Source organism: Meriones unguiculatus, chromosome 9 (assembly GCF_030254825.1).
Source record: "Meriones unguiculatus strain TT.TT164.6M chromosome 9, Bangor_MerUng_6.1, whole genome shotgun sequence".
NCBI classification, from domain to species: Eukaryota; Metazoa; Chordata; class Mammalia; order Rodentia; family Muridae; genus Meriones; species Meriones unguiculatus.
The window spans coordinates 102,944,483-102,957,957 of NC_083357.1; the positions used below are offsets into that span (position 1 = coordinate 102,944,483).

General features: G+C 36.0%; 1 non-coding gene across 1 annotated transcript; it reads left to right on the forward strand.

The window, feature by feature from the left end:
• Positions 1–3,888: 3,888 nt before the first annotated feature.
• Positions 3,889–3,995, forward strand: LOC132656756 (U6 spliceosomal RNA). Its single transcript, XR_009594449.1, has one exon. It is a non-coding gene; the product is annotated as a U6 spliceosomal RNA (small nuclear RNA).
• Positions 3,996–13,475: the final 9,480 nt, after the last annotated feature.

The following is a 13,475-nucleotide window of genomic DNA, read 5'->3' on the forward strand; positions in this document are numbered from 1 at the left end:
GGCCCTCTGGCTTTCATAGTTTCTGATGAGAAGTCCAGTGTGATTCTGATAGGTCTACCTTTATATGTTACTTGGCCTTTTTCCCTTGCTGCTTTTACTATCTTTTCTTTGTTCTGTAGGCTTAGTGTTTTGACTATGATGTGATGTGAGGTGTTTTCTTTTCTGGTCTAGTCTATTTGGTGTTCTGTAGGCCTCTTGTAAGTTTATGGAAGTCTCTTTCTTTAGTCTGGGACAATTTTTTTCTATGATTTTCTTGAAAATATTTTCTGGACCTTGGAGCCTGGAATCTTCCTTTTCATCCATTCCTAGCATTCTTAGATTTTGTCTTTTCATGGTGTCCTTGATTTCTTGGATGTTTTGTGTTTGGGAATTTTTTGATGTTACTTTTTCTTTAAGAGAATTATCAATTTCTGTGATTGTATCTCAACACCAGAGATTCTATTTACATCTCTTGGGACTCCAAGGCAGGTAGAGCTGCCAGCTGCGGCTGAGGGGCTAGGAGCTCTGCCTCAGTTGCTATAGTCCCCAGGGAGTGAGTTCTGACCTGAGAATTTCTGTGAGCCAGCTGTGCAGAGGAGGAGGGAGGCCCGAAAAAGGGGAGTGCAGGTGATCACAAGATCTTTCTCTCCTTCCCCAGAGAAGTCCAGGGGTGACCTGAGACTAAAGGTCTCAACTCGCATGATGTCCCCTCGTGTTCATAACACCTCACCATCATTTCCTTAGCTTTAGTTGTCCTTCTACTCACCAACTCTGGTGTTTCAGCTCCTCTACCTCTCAGAAACTGCGAACTGGTCACTGTCATCTTGGATCTCAATAAACAACATTTTGTTTGATGGATTTTCTGTATTGTTTTTGGTTTTTTTGTTTTTATTTCAGTGATTGGTGCAGTTGTCTTTATTTCTCTCCTACTTACCTTGGACTTAAATCACTTTGTTATAGCTTATAAATGTAGAAGTTTAGATTGTTGTAGAACTCTGGTTTCTAAGTAATGTTTTAGCTGGATTACAAAAATTTTTATATAATCCCAAATATTTTATTTCAAAATATTTAATTCGAAATGCTCTCAAATTTCCTTTATGAGGAAACTGACTTATGATTGCATTGACTTATGATTGCATAAAATATGTTAATTTTCAGGTCTTTAAATTTTTTCAGTTATCTTTTGCACATTGATTTTAATATTAATGTGGATAGAGAACTTACTGAGTATTGCTAATGATTTTTAATATTTTATGACCCAAAATTATGTGAAGAATTTCTGTATCTTGGTAAGTGATCTTTGTATATTTGAAAAGAATGTGTACCTTGCCATCTGATAATTTATTGTAGAAATGTCAGGCTAAGCTGGTTGATTGTTTGACAGTGTTAGTCAAGTTATCTGTATGTTTATTGCTCTTTTTAAGATTTTTGATACTTCAAGCATTGAAGATATTTAAATCTTTAGTAACTTTTAAGGCTTTTCTCAGTTCATTCTTGTCAGATTTGCCTCATGCATTTTGAAGTTATATAATTCTGTGCCAGTGCTTACGATTGTTGCCTGTTTATGGAAGTAGTTCTTTATTATTATTCATCGCTACTAATATTTTTTTGTCCTGCAGGTAAGAGCATTGAGGAATGTTTAGACAGTCAGTCAATATTCTTATTGCTTGATTTTAATATTTGTTTCAGTGGACGGAAAGTGGGCTTTACTTAAGGACAGTGGTTCTGAAGCCTTTGTGTCTCATCACCTCTGTAGATGTATAAAAATCATTGACAACTCCTAAGAACTTATTTGCTTGGCCATATCAATTAGAAATTAAGACAGGATATTTATAATAGTATCATTTGTTTTAAAATTGCTATAAATAAACCCTTTACATATTGAAAAAGAAAAAAGAGAAACATAGCAATGGAGGTTTCGGAGAAGTACGACCCACAACACATATGGGTAATGGGTTCCTTTTGTAGCATTTAAGCAGAATGAATAAAGTGTAATTGATGAAAAATTAAAAAAAAATAAAATAAAAACCATATGTATATGTATAAAAAAAAAAGAATAACGACTCAGTCTTACATCCTGGACCACTGATGTTCACTTGTTAATAAATAGAGACCAGTATAAGTATATCATTGTCTAGTAAAATTTTAACACCATTATCCTGAATGATGTGAGGAATCTCTGGGAGTTAAGTTCTAATGTTTGTTAAAGATACAAATCACCTGCTCTGGTACTAATGAGTCAGGGAATACCTATTTGTACTTTTTGCCTTTTGTGTCTAAAGTAGACAAACCCTGAGGATTATTTTTGAAATAATTTGGCAAAATTATTAGATACATTTAAGAGGTCTATAAAAATCACTCCAAAATAATGAACCTAAAATGGGATGTAGATGCTGTCAAATAGTTTCTTTAAAAAAAAAAAAAAAAACCTTCTGATCAAATGATACTGTTATCCAATATCAACCTTTATAAACATTCTGTTGTAAGGTATTTCAAAAGAAATTAGAAAACAAAAATTGGTCAAATAGTATGTATTATGTACAGGTTTGTCAGAGCCATGAAAGAAACAAGTTTTTAATCCTCTCTGCAATTCTTACAGTAATGTTACAATTTACGAAAAAGTGAAGCAAATCCAGGAAATAAGTAGAATGGGCATTTCTTTTAGACAAATTCTCAGATTGTATGGCCTCTCCTCCAGGTAGGCAAGATGCTTACTGGGTACTAGAGTTTCTGCCTACTTATTCTCAGAGCTTGAAAATCCTGGGCAAAGTTGAGTTCTTTAGAATTCCATTTTAGGGTTCCTGTTTCAGTAATACATTTTTCCTGAGCTCAACATGGTCATGTCCAATAATCTAAACTCATCAGTTGCATAAACTACTCAATTAACTTTCAGGTTGTAGGATTTGTTACATAGAAGGGGACTATAGTAGTTGAGACACAGCTTCCTCTCCATCCCTTTTCCTGCCTTCCCTCTACGTTTCAGATTGCCTTACTTCAGGCTTGTACTGTGATTTATGAGACTCCCACTTCTGTCTGTTGGTGCCTAATTTCTTCTTTTCAGCGCCCTAACTATCCTATTTGTCTTTCATACTGGAACCTGAACTCTCCTCAGAGTCTCAAAAATATTGCTGTCTGTCTCCCTGGTCATTGTGTAAGTAAAGTCTTTTGGCTTCAAGAAACAAAATCTGTCCTAGTGTCCTCTGCCATGTACTATGCCTTTCAGGACCTGGACAGAGTTTAAGATTTCATTAAGCTTGAGTATGTTACACAGATTTACTCTCATCTGAGTCTTCGCAATTATTTTATTTTGGAGCACTTACTTTAGAAGCTTGCAGTTAAAAAAAAATCAGTATGTCCTGATAGGTAGTATTCATTATTTCAGCTCTTCACTATCTTTCCTAGGGATTTAGGTGACATCCTTCTGAAGTGTAACAGCTGAGGAAGACTGCATCTCTTCTACTTTCTATGTAAATGTAGGAAACTAACCAAAATGAGGAACAGATATCACACACAGGTTAGTGTAGCATACAGTGGACAATCTCCTCTCATCTGGTTGGAAAAAGAGCATTCATTTTGTTGTAGGTGAGAATATAAAATAGCACAGTCTTTATATACATAATATACATATATATGTGTGTTTAGTTTCTGTGTGTAATATATGTACATACATATATTACATATATATATACATATAATTATCCAGGAGATACTGCATTCCATTACATAAGACTAACAACCAAAGGAAAATTATGCATGATGCAACCTCTGTTGGAATCTAAAAGGACTCATAGAAGCAAAGAGCAAAAGTGCATAATACCAAGTGGGGAGGGTGAAGATATGGAGAGATACTAGTGAAAGGACATAATTATAGTTACTATATCAATATTAATAAATAAATTAAATACCTGAGGGCTCACTTCAGCAACACACACACTAAAATTGGAACTATACAGAGAAGATTAGCATGGTCCCTGTGCAAGGATGTCATGAAAATTTTTGAAGCATTACTTATTTTTAGGGAACTGGACAGGAGATGGAATGGGCAGGGAAACTAGGGTGATAGGATATGGGAGAACAGGGGTGGGAGGTGAAAGGGCTGGAAACAAGAAGAGAAACTTAGGAGACATTTCTTTGTCAAGCTGGAGGATGCTACAGGGTAGGCTCTTGGGAAAATATGTGTGTGACCCTAGCTGAGACTCCTAAAGGGACAGGTGGTGGGGTGTTAAGACATGACCACCTCTTAGACAGGTAGGACTAGTTGAAAGAGAGGAGCAACAACTCACCCACAAAACCTTTGATCCAACAATTACCTTGCCTAAAAGAGGTATGGGGATAAAGAGAGAACAAAGATTGAGGGAATGTTCAACCAATAATTGGCCCAACCTTAGACCCACCTAATGGTAGAGAGCCAGCCACTGACAGTATTAATAATCCTCTGCTATGCTTGCAGAGAGGAGCCTAACTTGACTGTCCTCTGGGAGGCTCTAGTTGGCATAGATTGAGACAGATGCTGGGACTTGCAGCCAAGTATGGGGCAGAGACCCAGGGTCCTGTGGAAGTGTTGGGGGAAAGACGGAAGAACCTCGGGGGGAGAAGAACCTCACAAGAAGACCAACAAAGCCAACCAACCCAGACCCATGGGGGGTTACAGAGACTGAGACATCACGCATTATAAGCATGCGTGGTCTGGACCTAGGCCTCTTGCTTGTATGTGGCTGCTGGGTGGTTTGGTCTTCAAATGGGTTGACTGGTGAGTGGAGTGGCAGGGGCGAGGGTGGCAGGGAGGAAGCTGTTTCTAACGTGGACTCTATTGCCAGCTTTTGGATCACTCCCCCTGGCAGGGCTGCCTGGCCTGGCCTCAGGGGATGAGGTTATATTCAGTTCTGATGTGACTTGATGTGCTGGGGAGGGTTGATAAGAGGTGGGGAGGAATCCCTTTTATGGAGAGAAATGGAGAGGGGAATTTGGATGGAAGGGAAAGATGTGACTGGAAAAAGAAGAGGGAGGAGTCCCAAGGGGTTTAAAGAAAATAAACTGAAATTTTTAAAGAACAAAAAAAAAATAGATACCTGAAAATTACTAAGACAGTGTTTTTACCATAAAAATGAATAGCACATAAGTTAAGTAGTTTAATTTAAATTAGTTAAATAGTTTAAAATAGTTAAGTTAAATAGTTTAATTCATAGACTATATTAATAATCAAAACTCATAGAATGTTATGGGTTTCAACTGAACTCATGTACTAGGTTCAACAGGCCAAAATACACTAGAATTCTTCTTGTGAAAAATAGGCCAAACTGAGACTGAGATATTTGTCCTTCAATGTTGTACAAATAAGAGAGCTAGAATATAACCATACCCGGCAAGTGAGCAAGATAGGTGGTCTGCTCTGTTTCGATGCTTATTGGGAAAATGATGTAAGATAACCAGCGCATTTTCTGATCTGTTTCTTCTATCATCAGTCCTTTCCTGCTCATAATGTCAACTTAGTGACCAAGATAGCACTTATTCTAATCGATGCACAGACACATTGCCAACTTTAGGGTCTTAAAAGACAATTCATTTTTTCAAGTATATTTGCTGAAATTTTGTAGCATATGTATTTTTCCTGTATTTAACACACACACACACACACACACACACACACACACACACACACACCAAAACATCATGATTTACGGTGTAAATAATGACAAAGTTTACTTGGCGATCAAAAGTACTACTTCTTTGCATTTTAAAAATAATCTAATTCAGTCTTCTTGGTTGTAACTAGCTTGATGTTATTTTAATAGTCTTAAGTATTCTTGTCAAAAGTAATAACATTTAGAATTATTTCTCTTTGTCAGTGCATACATCTTTACAATATACTTGAGAGTCTTGTTTGCTTCATGTTTTCAACCAGTGTTTTTCACTTTGACTCTTAATTTGCAAAATGTCTCAAAAGGTTGTTTTTAGAACAGTGTGACAAAAATGAAAACCTCTAACACTGTCTCATAAACAGAGCACAACTTCCTTCAGTTTAAGGGATTCCAGAAAATGCACATCGCTGGCTAAAGGGATCTATAGCACTATAGTACTGCATCTGATATTCCTGCCTTGGAGCAAGTTTTATTACATTGTATAAACAAACACATTGCTATAAAGTAACAGTGACATGTAATTAGGTAGATAAAAATATATTCAGTGGATAAAAATATTATTAATATTTCACTTAAAATGTCATGGCTGGCAGGTCATCATTTTCTTAATAAAACCTCAGAGGTATTAGCAGTTATGTTTATCATCTTATGATTAATTGCTTAGGGAAAGTTTCACGAAAAGTTATTTTTAGGACAATACACAAATCATCTAAAGTTTATAGATAAAAATGCTTTTCAGAAAAAATATTAAATATATTCTATAGCACAAAATGAAAGTATCTACAACACCATAACTTTGCATGCACTAAACTAAATTTTATAACTAAATTTTCAGTTATAAATTTCTGGAATTATGAATAACAGTCTACATATAAAAATCACTACCTCAAAATATCTAGCAAAACATAATGTTATATGGACTTATGAAATAATATTGGGAAATCAATGAGGTGACAAAAGAAAACAAACAATGGCACTGTAGCTCTAGAAAGAAATTAGAAAGAAATGTTTTGAATTTATTGACTCAAATGGCTGATCTGCTAAGCAACATAGGAGTCCACCAAAGCCTTTCATGTCACTCTGTTATAACAAGGGGCTGTAAGAGATTCATAATCTACATATGAAACATGCAACTATAGTAACCACAAAATTGAAATAAAATTCATGATAGGAATTTTAGAATTTCGTTTGAGCATGGAAACAAAATGAAGTGAGAAAGCTTCTTAAAGTTAAATTGATCTTGAACATATTTTTAAAATATTTTATTTGGATACAATGATAGTCAATGAAAAATTTTCAAATATTCAAAAGTTATCGAAAAAATTGTGCATGTTTAAATTTTATTTAAATAGTACAAATCAATTAATTCCTGCTAAATACATATTTAGTACTTTTCATGTTTTATGCATCATGTAATTCCAGATATCTTAATAAAGTCACCTAATTTTACTGTCAAATGCATTAATTAAAAATATTTCTGTAATAATAAAATCACAAACCTAAAGTGAAAATCATTTTAATGTTTAAGTAAACTAACACAGTTATACTTTCCATAAACTCTACAGACTTCTAAATTTACTCATTTATTGTATAAAATGGAATTATAATTCAATATCAATAAATTAGTTAATTTTCCTTGTGAAAATAATCATATAAGAAAATGTGTTGATAAAATTCAATTATACTTTTCAGAGAAATTTACAATTACCTTAAATCATTTTGTTTCTCAAGAGTTTTTGAAAGAAATGTGATGAAATATATTTTAGAGCAAAATGTAGCTCTATATTTTTAGAGTAAACATGATATGTCTTGACATGGTAGCTCTCTTTCATCTTATTTCTAAAGGAAATGAAAAGACATTAATGGCTTGTTCTAGTTCACTCTTACCACATCCATATATTTTTAAAGATTTTCTTTTTATTGCAAATTCTGTTTGAAAATATGTGAAAAGTTCTTGGCATTACATAAGATCCATGTTTTAAACCAAATATCTAGCTATCCATTCATTCACTATGAAGCCATCTTTTTATCTGTGTAAAAAGATAGTCAAATGTTATACAAAATATTTAAATATAATTTTTCTTTAAAAAAAGAGAAAATGTATCCATTATTAACTTTCAACATATAGCCGTTGCTTTTTTAAACAATGAAGCAGTATTCAGGGTTAGCATATTACTAAAATGTTCATTATTGTAACATATCACCAAGTGCAAGATCAATGGTATAGGTGAGTATGCAGTCACTAATGCTGATCTTGAGGAGGAAATGACCCTACTTCTTTGTGTGGACAAGGGTGGAGAGGAACATGTCAGAAAACCTTGTGCTTTTGTCAGTGCATAAGTGTATATGCACAGTGGGTATGTGTGCCGTCCTCTGAAGACTCACCATAAGTTAAGTCTTCGGATGTCTGGGGTGAACAGTAGAAATGCAATAGTGTGTGACATGTGGATTTATTGGCAAGCATGTGACTTAAAAGGCAAATTCTACGTGTGTGCTTTGTAAAACATTTCATGCATATATGGTGATATATTATGAAAATTAATGGGCTTTTCTTCCCTTTAAAAGTTCTCTGACAAACTTTAAGATTCCTTCAACAATATTCATACATTTTGAAACTTTTATATTTCCTATGATGTTAAAGCACAGTTGTCTTTCAGCACATGCGGGGGATTGATTTGAAGTCCCCCAATCCCACACTCAATAACAAAATCTGTAGAAACTCAATTCTTTTATATAAATTGCCAACTTTTTAACATAAACTGTGTATCTGCCAAAATAGTTTAAATCAATATTAGATTGTTATCAATGCTTCATACAGTAAAAATGAACTCAATGACTGGCTCTTTGGCCTCCCCACCCCCCAAGGGAGGAGCAGTCCTGTTAGGCCACAGAGGAGGGCTTTGCAGTCAGTCCTGAAGATACCTGATAAAAGGATGAGATGAATGGGAAGGAGGTCCCCCCCTATCAGTGGACTTGGAAAGGGGCACGGTGGAGATGAGGGAGGGAGGGAGGGACTGGGAGGGAATGAGGGATCGGGACACGGCTGGGATACAGAGTTAATAAAATGTAACTGATAAGAAAAAATAAAATTAAAAAAGATGCTTTTGGAATAATTGAAGAAAAATCTATATTAAAGAAGGATATAATTATTTTCCTAGAAATGATTGGTTATGTATGGTTGCATTTAGAGATTTAAGACTTGAGACAGTCATTATCAATGGAAAATTTTAAGGGAAAATGTAGACATTTAAAAGCTATATTCTGTGTATTGGGAGAACAATTTTTATTATAATTGACTTGAAAATTAGACTAAAAATTTAACTCACAATATTTTATTCTTTGTTTGCTTTGTTTTCTTTCTACTTGTAACAAAATCTTCAGTGTTTCCTTATTATTTTATTTTTTAATTATTTCTTTATTGTTTTATTTATTACAATTTATTCACTTTGTATCCCAGTTGTACCCTCCTCCCTCCTCCCCTCTCAATTCCAACCTCTTCTATTCCCATGCCACTCCCCAAGTCCACTAATAGGGGAGGTCCTCCTTCCCTTCCATCTGACTCTAGCCTATCAGGTCTCATCAGAACTGCCTGCATTTTCTTCCTCTGTGGCCTGGTAAGGCTGCTTCCCCATCAGGGGGAGGTGATCAAAGAACCAGCCGCTGAGTTCATGTCATTGACAGTGCCTGTTCCCATTACTAGGAAACTCACTTGCAAATTGAGCTACCATGGGCTACATCTGTGCATGGGTACTAGGTTAAAACCATGAATGGTCCTTGGTTGGATTATCAGTCTCAGAAAAAAAACCCTGGACAATTTTGTTGCTCTCCTTGTAGAGTTCCTGTCCCCTCCAGGTCTTTCATCGCCCCCTCCTTTCATAAGATTCCCTGCACTTGCCTAAAGTTTACCTATGAGTCTCAGCATCTGCTTTGATACCCTGCTGGGTACAGTCTTTCAGAAGCCCTCTGCGGTAGCCTCCAGTCATGTTCCTTGTTTTCTCCCCCTTTCCATGTCTATCCAATTTGTTTTTCTGAATGAGGATTGAGCATTTTACCCAGGTTTCTCCTTTTGCTTAGCTTCTTTAGGTACAGATATTTTCGTATATTTATCCTATATTAAATTCTAATATCCACTTATAAGTGAATATATACATGTGTGTCTTGCTGCTTCTGGGATACCTCACTCAGGATGATCTTTTATAGTTCCCACCATTTGCCTGCAGATTTCATGATTTCCTTGTTTTTAATTGCTGAGTAGTATTCCATTGTGTAAATGTACCACAATTTCTGTATCCATTCCTTTTTTGATGGACATCTGGGTTGTTTCCAGGTTCTGGCTATTATCAATAAAGCTGCTATGAACATGGCTCAGCAAATGTCTTTGTTGTGGATGTGAGCATATTTTGGATATATGCCAAGGAGTGGTATAGCTGGATCTTGAGGTAGCACTATTCCTAATTGACTGATTGATTTCCAAAGTGATTGTGCAAGTTCACATTCCCACCAGCAGTGAAGGGGGGTTCCCAATTCTCCACAACCTCTCCAGCATGTGTTGTCACTTTTTTCGTCTGAATTTATTTTGTGTGTGTGTTCTTTTTTGTTTTTTTATTTTGTGTATTAATTACAATTTATTCATTTTGTATCCTAGCTGTAACCCCTTTCCAAATCCCCTCCGAATCCCAGGATAGGGTCGGATGGAAAGGGAGGACTTTCTCCTATCAGTGGACTAGAGGACAGGCTGAAGGGGTCACTTGAGTGATCTTAGCCATTCTGATAGATGTAAGATGAAATCTCAGGGTCATTTTGATTTGCATTTCCCTGATGACTAAAGAAATCGACCATTTATTTAAGTAATTTCTGCAATTCCACATTTCTCTAACACGAGTTCTCTATTTAGCTCCGTACACCATGTTTTAATTTGATTACTTGATTTTTGCTTTTTAACTTTTTGGGTTCTTTGTATTTTTCTCTTTGCCTTTTAGCTAGTTTAGCTAAGGGTTTGGTATCTTGTTGATTTTTCTCAAACAATCAACTATTGGTTTCATTGATTCTTTGAATTGTTTTCTTTGTCTCTAATTAATTGATTTCAACTCTGAGTTTTCCTATATCCAATCCTCTACTTCTCTTGGGTGTGTCTGCTTCTTTTTTTCCCCCTAGGGCTTTTAGGTATGCCATTAAGTTGCTTGTATGAGACGTCTCCAATTTCTTTCTGGAGGCACTTAGTTCTATGAACTTTCCTCTTAGCACTGTGTCCCATAAGTTTGGACAAGGGGTACCTTCATTTTCATTGAATTTTTGAAATCTCATTTCTTTTCTGTTTTTTTCTTTTTTTTTACTTTTTCACTGAAGTAACTCTCTTTCAGTAGAGAGTTGTGTAGTTTCCATGCATATGTAGGCTTTTTGTTATTTCTGTTGTTGTTGAGGTCTAGTTTTAGGCCATAGTGGTCTGATAGGATACAAGGGATCATTTCAATCTTGTATCTGTTGAGGCTTGCTTTGTGTCCTGAGAAGGTACAGTCTTTTGAGTTTGGGTGAAAGGTTCTGGAGACATCTATTAGGTCCATTTTATTAGGGTCTATGTAAATGTCATTATCTCCCTATTTAGCTTCTTTCTAGATGATCTGTGCCTTGGTGAGAGTGGAGTGTTGAAGTCCCCACTATTAAAGTGTTGGGATTGATGTGTGATTTAAGTTTTAATTATGTTTCATTTATAAATACAGGTGCTCTTGTATTTGGGGCATAGACATTGAGGATTGTGATGTTCTCCTGGTAGATTTTTCCTTTGATGAGAATGAAATGTCCCTCCACATATTTTTTATTAAATTTGGTTAAAAGTCTATTTTATTAAATATTAGGATGGCTACTAGTATCAGCTTGTTTTTTGGGTCTGTTTGCTTGAAAAGTCATTTTCCATTCCTTTTCTCTTTGTGTTAATCTTTGTTTCAGAGGTGTGTTTCTTGGATGCAGCAGAATGTTGAATCCCGTTTCCACAACCATTCCGTTAGTCTGTGTCTTTTTATTGGAGAATTGAGTCTGTTGATGTTGATAGATAATAGTGACCAATGAATGTTAGTTCCTGTTATTGTGGAGTTGTGGTGTTACTATGTTTCTATGCTTATTTTCTTTTAATTTTTTTGTTGTAAAGTTATGTATATTCTGTATTTTTGTGGGTGTAGTTGATTTTGTTAGATTGGAGTTTTACTTCTAGTACCTTCTATAGGCCTGGGTTGCTGTGTAAATATTGTTTAAGTTTAGTTTTGTCATAGAATATTTTGTTTTCTCCATCTATGCTGATTGAAAGCTTTGCAGGTTATAGTAGTCTCGCTTGGCATCTGTGTTCTCTTGAGTCTGCATGACATCTGCCCAGGCCCTTCTGGTGTTCATAGTTTCTGTTGAGAAGTCTAGTGTGATTCTGATAGGTCTACCTTTGTATGTTATTTGGCCTTTTCCCGTGCTGTTTTTAATATTTTTTTCTTTGTTCTGTAGGTTTAGTGTTTTGGCTATGATGTGACATGAGAAGTTTCTATTCTGGTCTAATCTATTTGGTGCTCTGTAGGCCTCTTGTATGTTTATGGACATTTCTTTCTTTAAATTGTGAAATTTTTCTTCTATGATTTTCTTGAAAATATTTTCTGAATCTTGGAGCCTGGAATCTTTTTTTTTTTTAATTTTTTTTTATTTTATTTTATTTTTATCAGTTACATTTTATTAACTCTGTATCCCAGCCGTGTCGCGATCCCTCCTTCCCTCCCAGTCCCTCCCTCCTTCCCTCCCTCCCTCCCTCATCTCCACCTTGCCCCTTTCCAAGTGGAATCTTATTTTTTGTATATTCCTTTTATTTTTAGGTTTTGTCTTTTCATGGTGTCCTTGATTTCTTGGATATTTTGTGTCAGTACCTTTTCTTATTTTGTCTTTTTTAAATAAATGTATTGAATTCTTCAATTGTGTCTTTAGTGCCTGAGATTCTCTCCTTTATACCTTGAATTCTGTTGGTGATGCTTACCGTGGTGGTTTGTGATATCTTTGCTAGGTTATCTATCTTCAGGAGTTTCTCTGTGTGTTTTCTTTGTTTTGTTGTAATTCTGTTTTCATGTCTCGCACCACTTCCTTCATCTGTTTATATTTGGATTCCTTTCTTTCCATAGTGGTCTATATTTTTTTGTTTGTTTCCTCTTAATGAACCTCAAATAATTGATAAACATAAATTTGAAATCATTTTCCTCTGTTCCAGATGAATTAAAATATCCATTGTTTTTGGAGGTTGCTGGTCAGCCATGGTGTCCTGATTTTTGTTAGATGCTGCCCTTAGCCATCTGCTTATCCATAACCTTCACTGTCTGTTCCTGGAGACTGTACTACAGACTGGCTCAGCATGTCTCTGGAGTCTGGAGTATTCTTCAGGGAGATGAGAGATGTCCACCAGTTTGAGAGTGGATGTTGGTGCTTCAGCTGCAGCTAAGGGAGGGGTGTTGCAGGCGCATGTGTGCAAGTGCAGGAATGTGAGTGGAGGTGTGCCTTGAAGCATACTGTGCTAGAGCGAGCAGATGCCTGGAAGGGTGGAGTGTAAGTGTAGGTGCCATAAATATCTCAGTGGCCCACAGGTCTGTGGTACTGTCCTCCAGCCACTCAGACCTGTCTAGATTGCACCATCTTGGCTTCAAGAATTGTTTGCCCTGACTCCACTGGGTGACCCACAGAACAGGGGCTTCAGTGTTGAGAATGCTGTCCCAAGGATTCCTAGTGAGGGTGTGAGTAGGAGGGATCCGATGTCTGGCTGCTTGTGTAGAGAGACCCTGGATCTGGGGCTCTGCATGCACTCACTTGAAGTGAGGGATCCCCTTGTTCTCTACTCTCAGATTT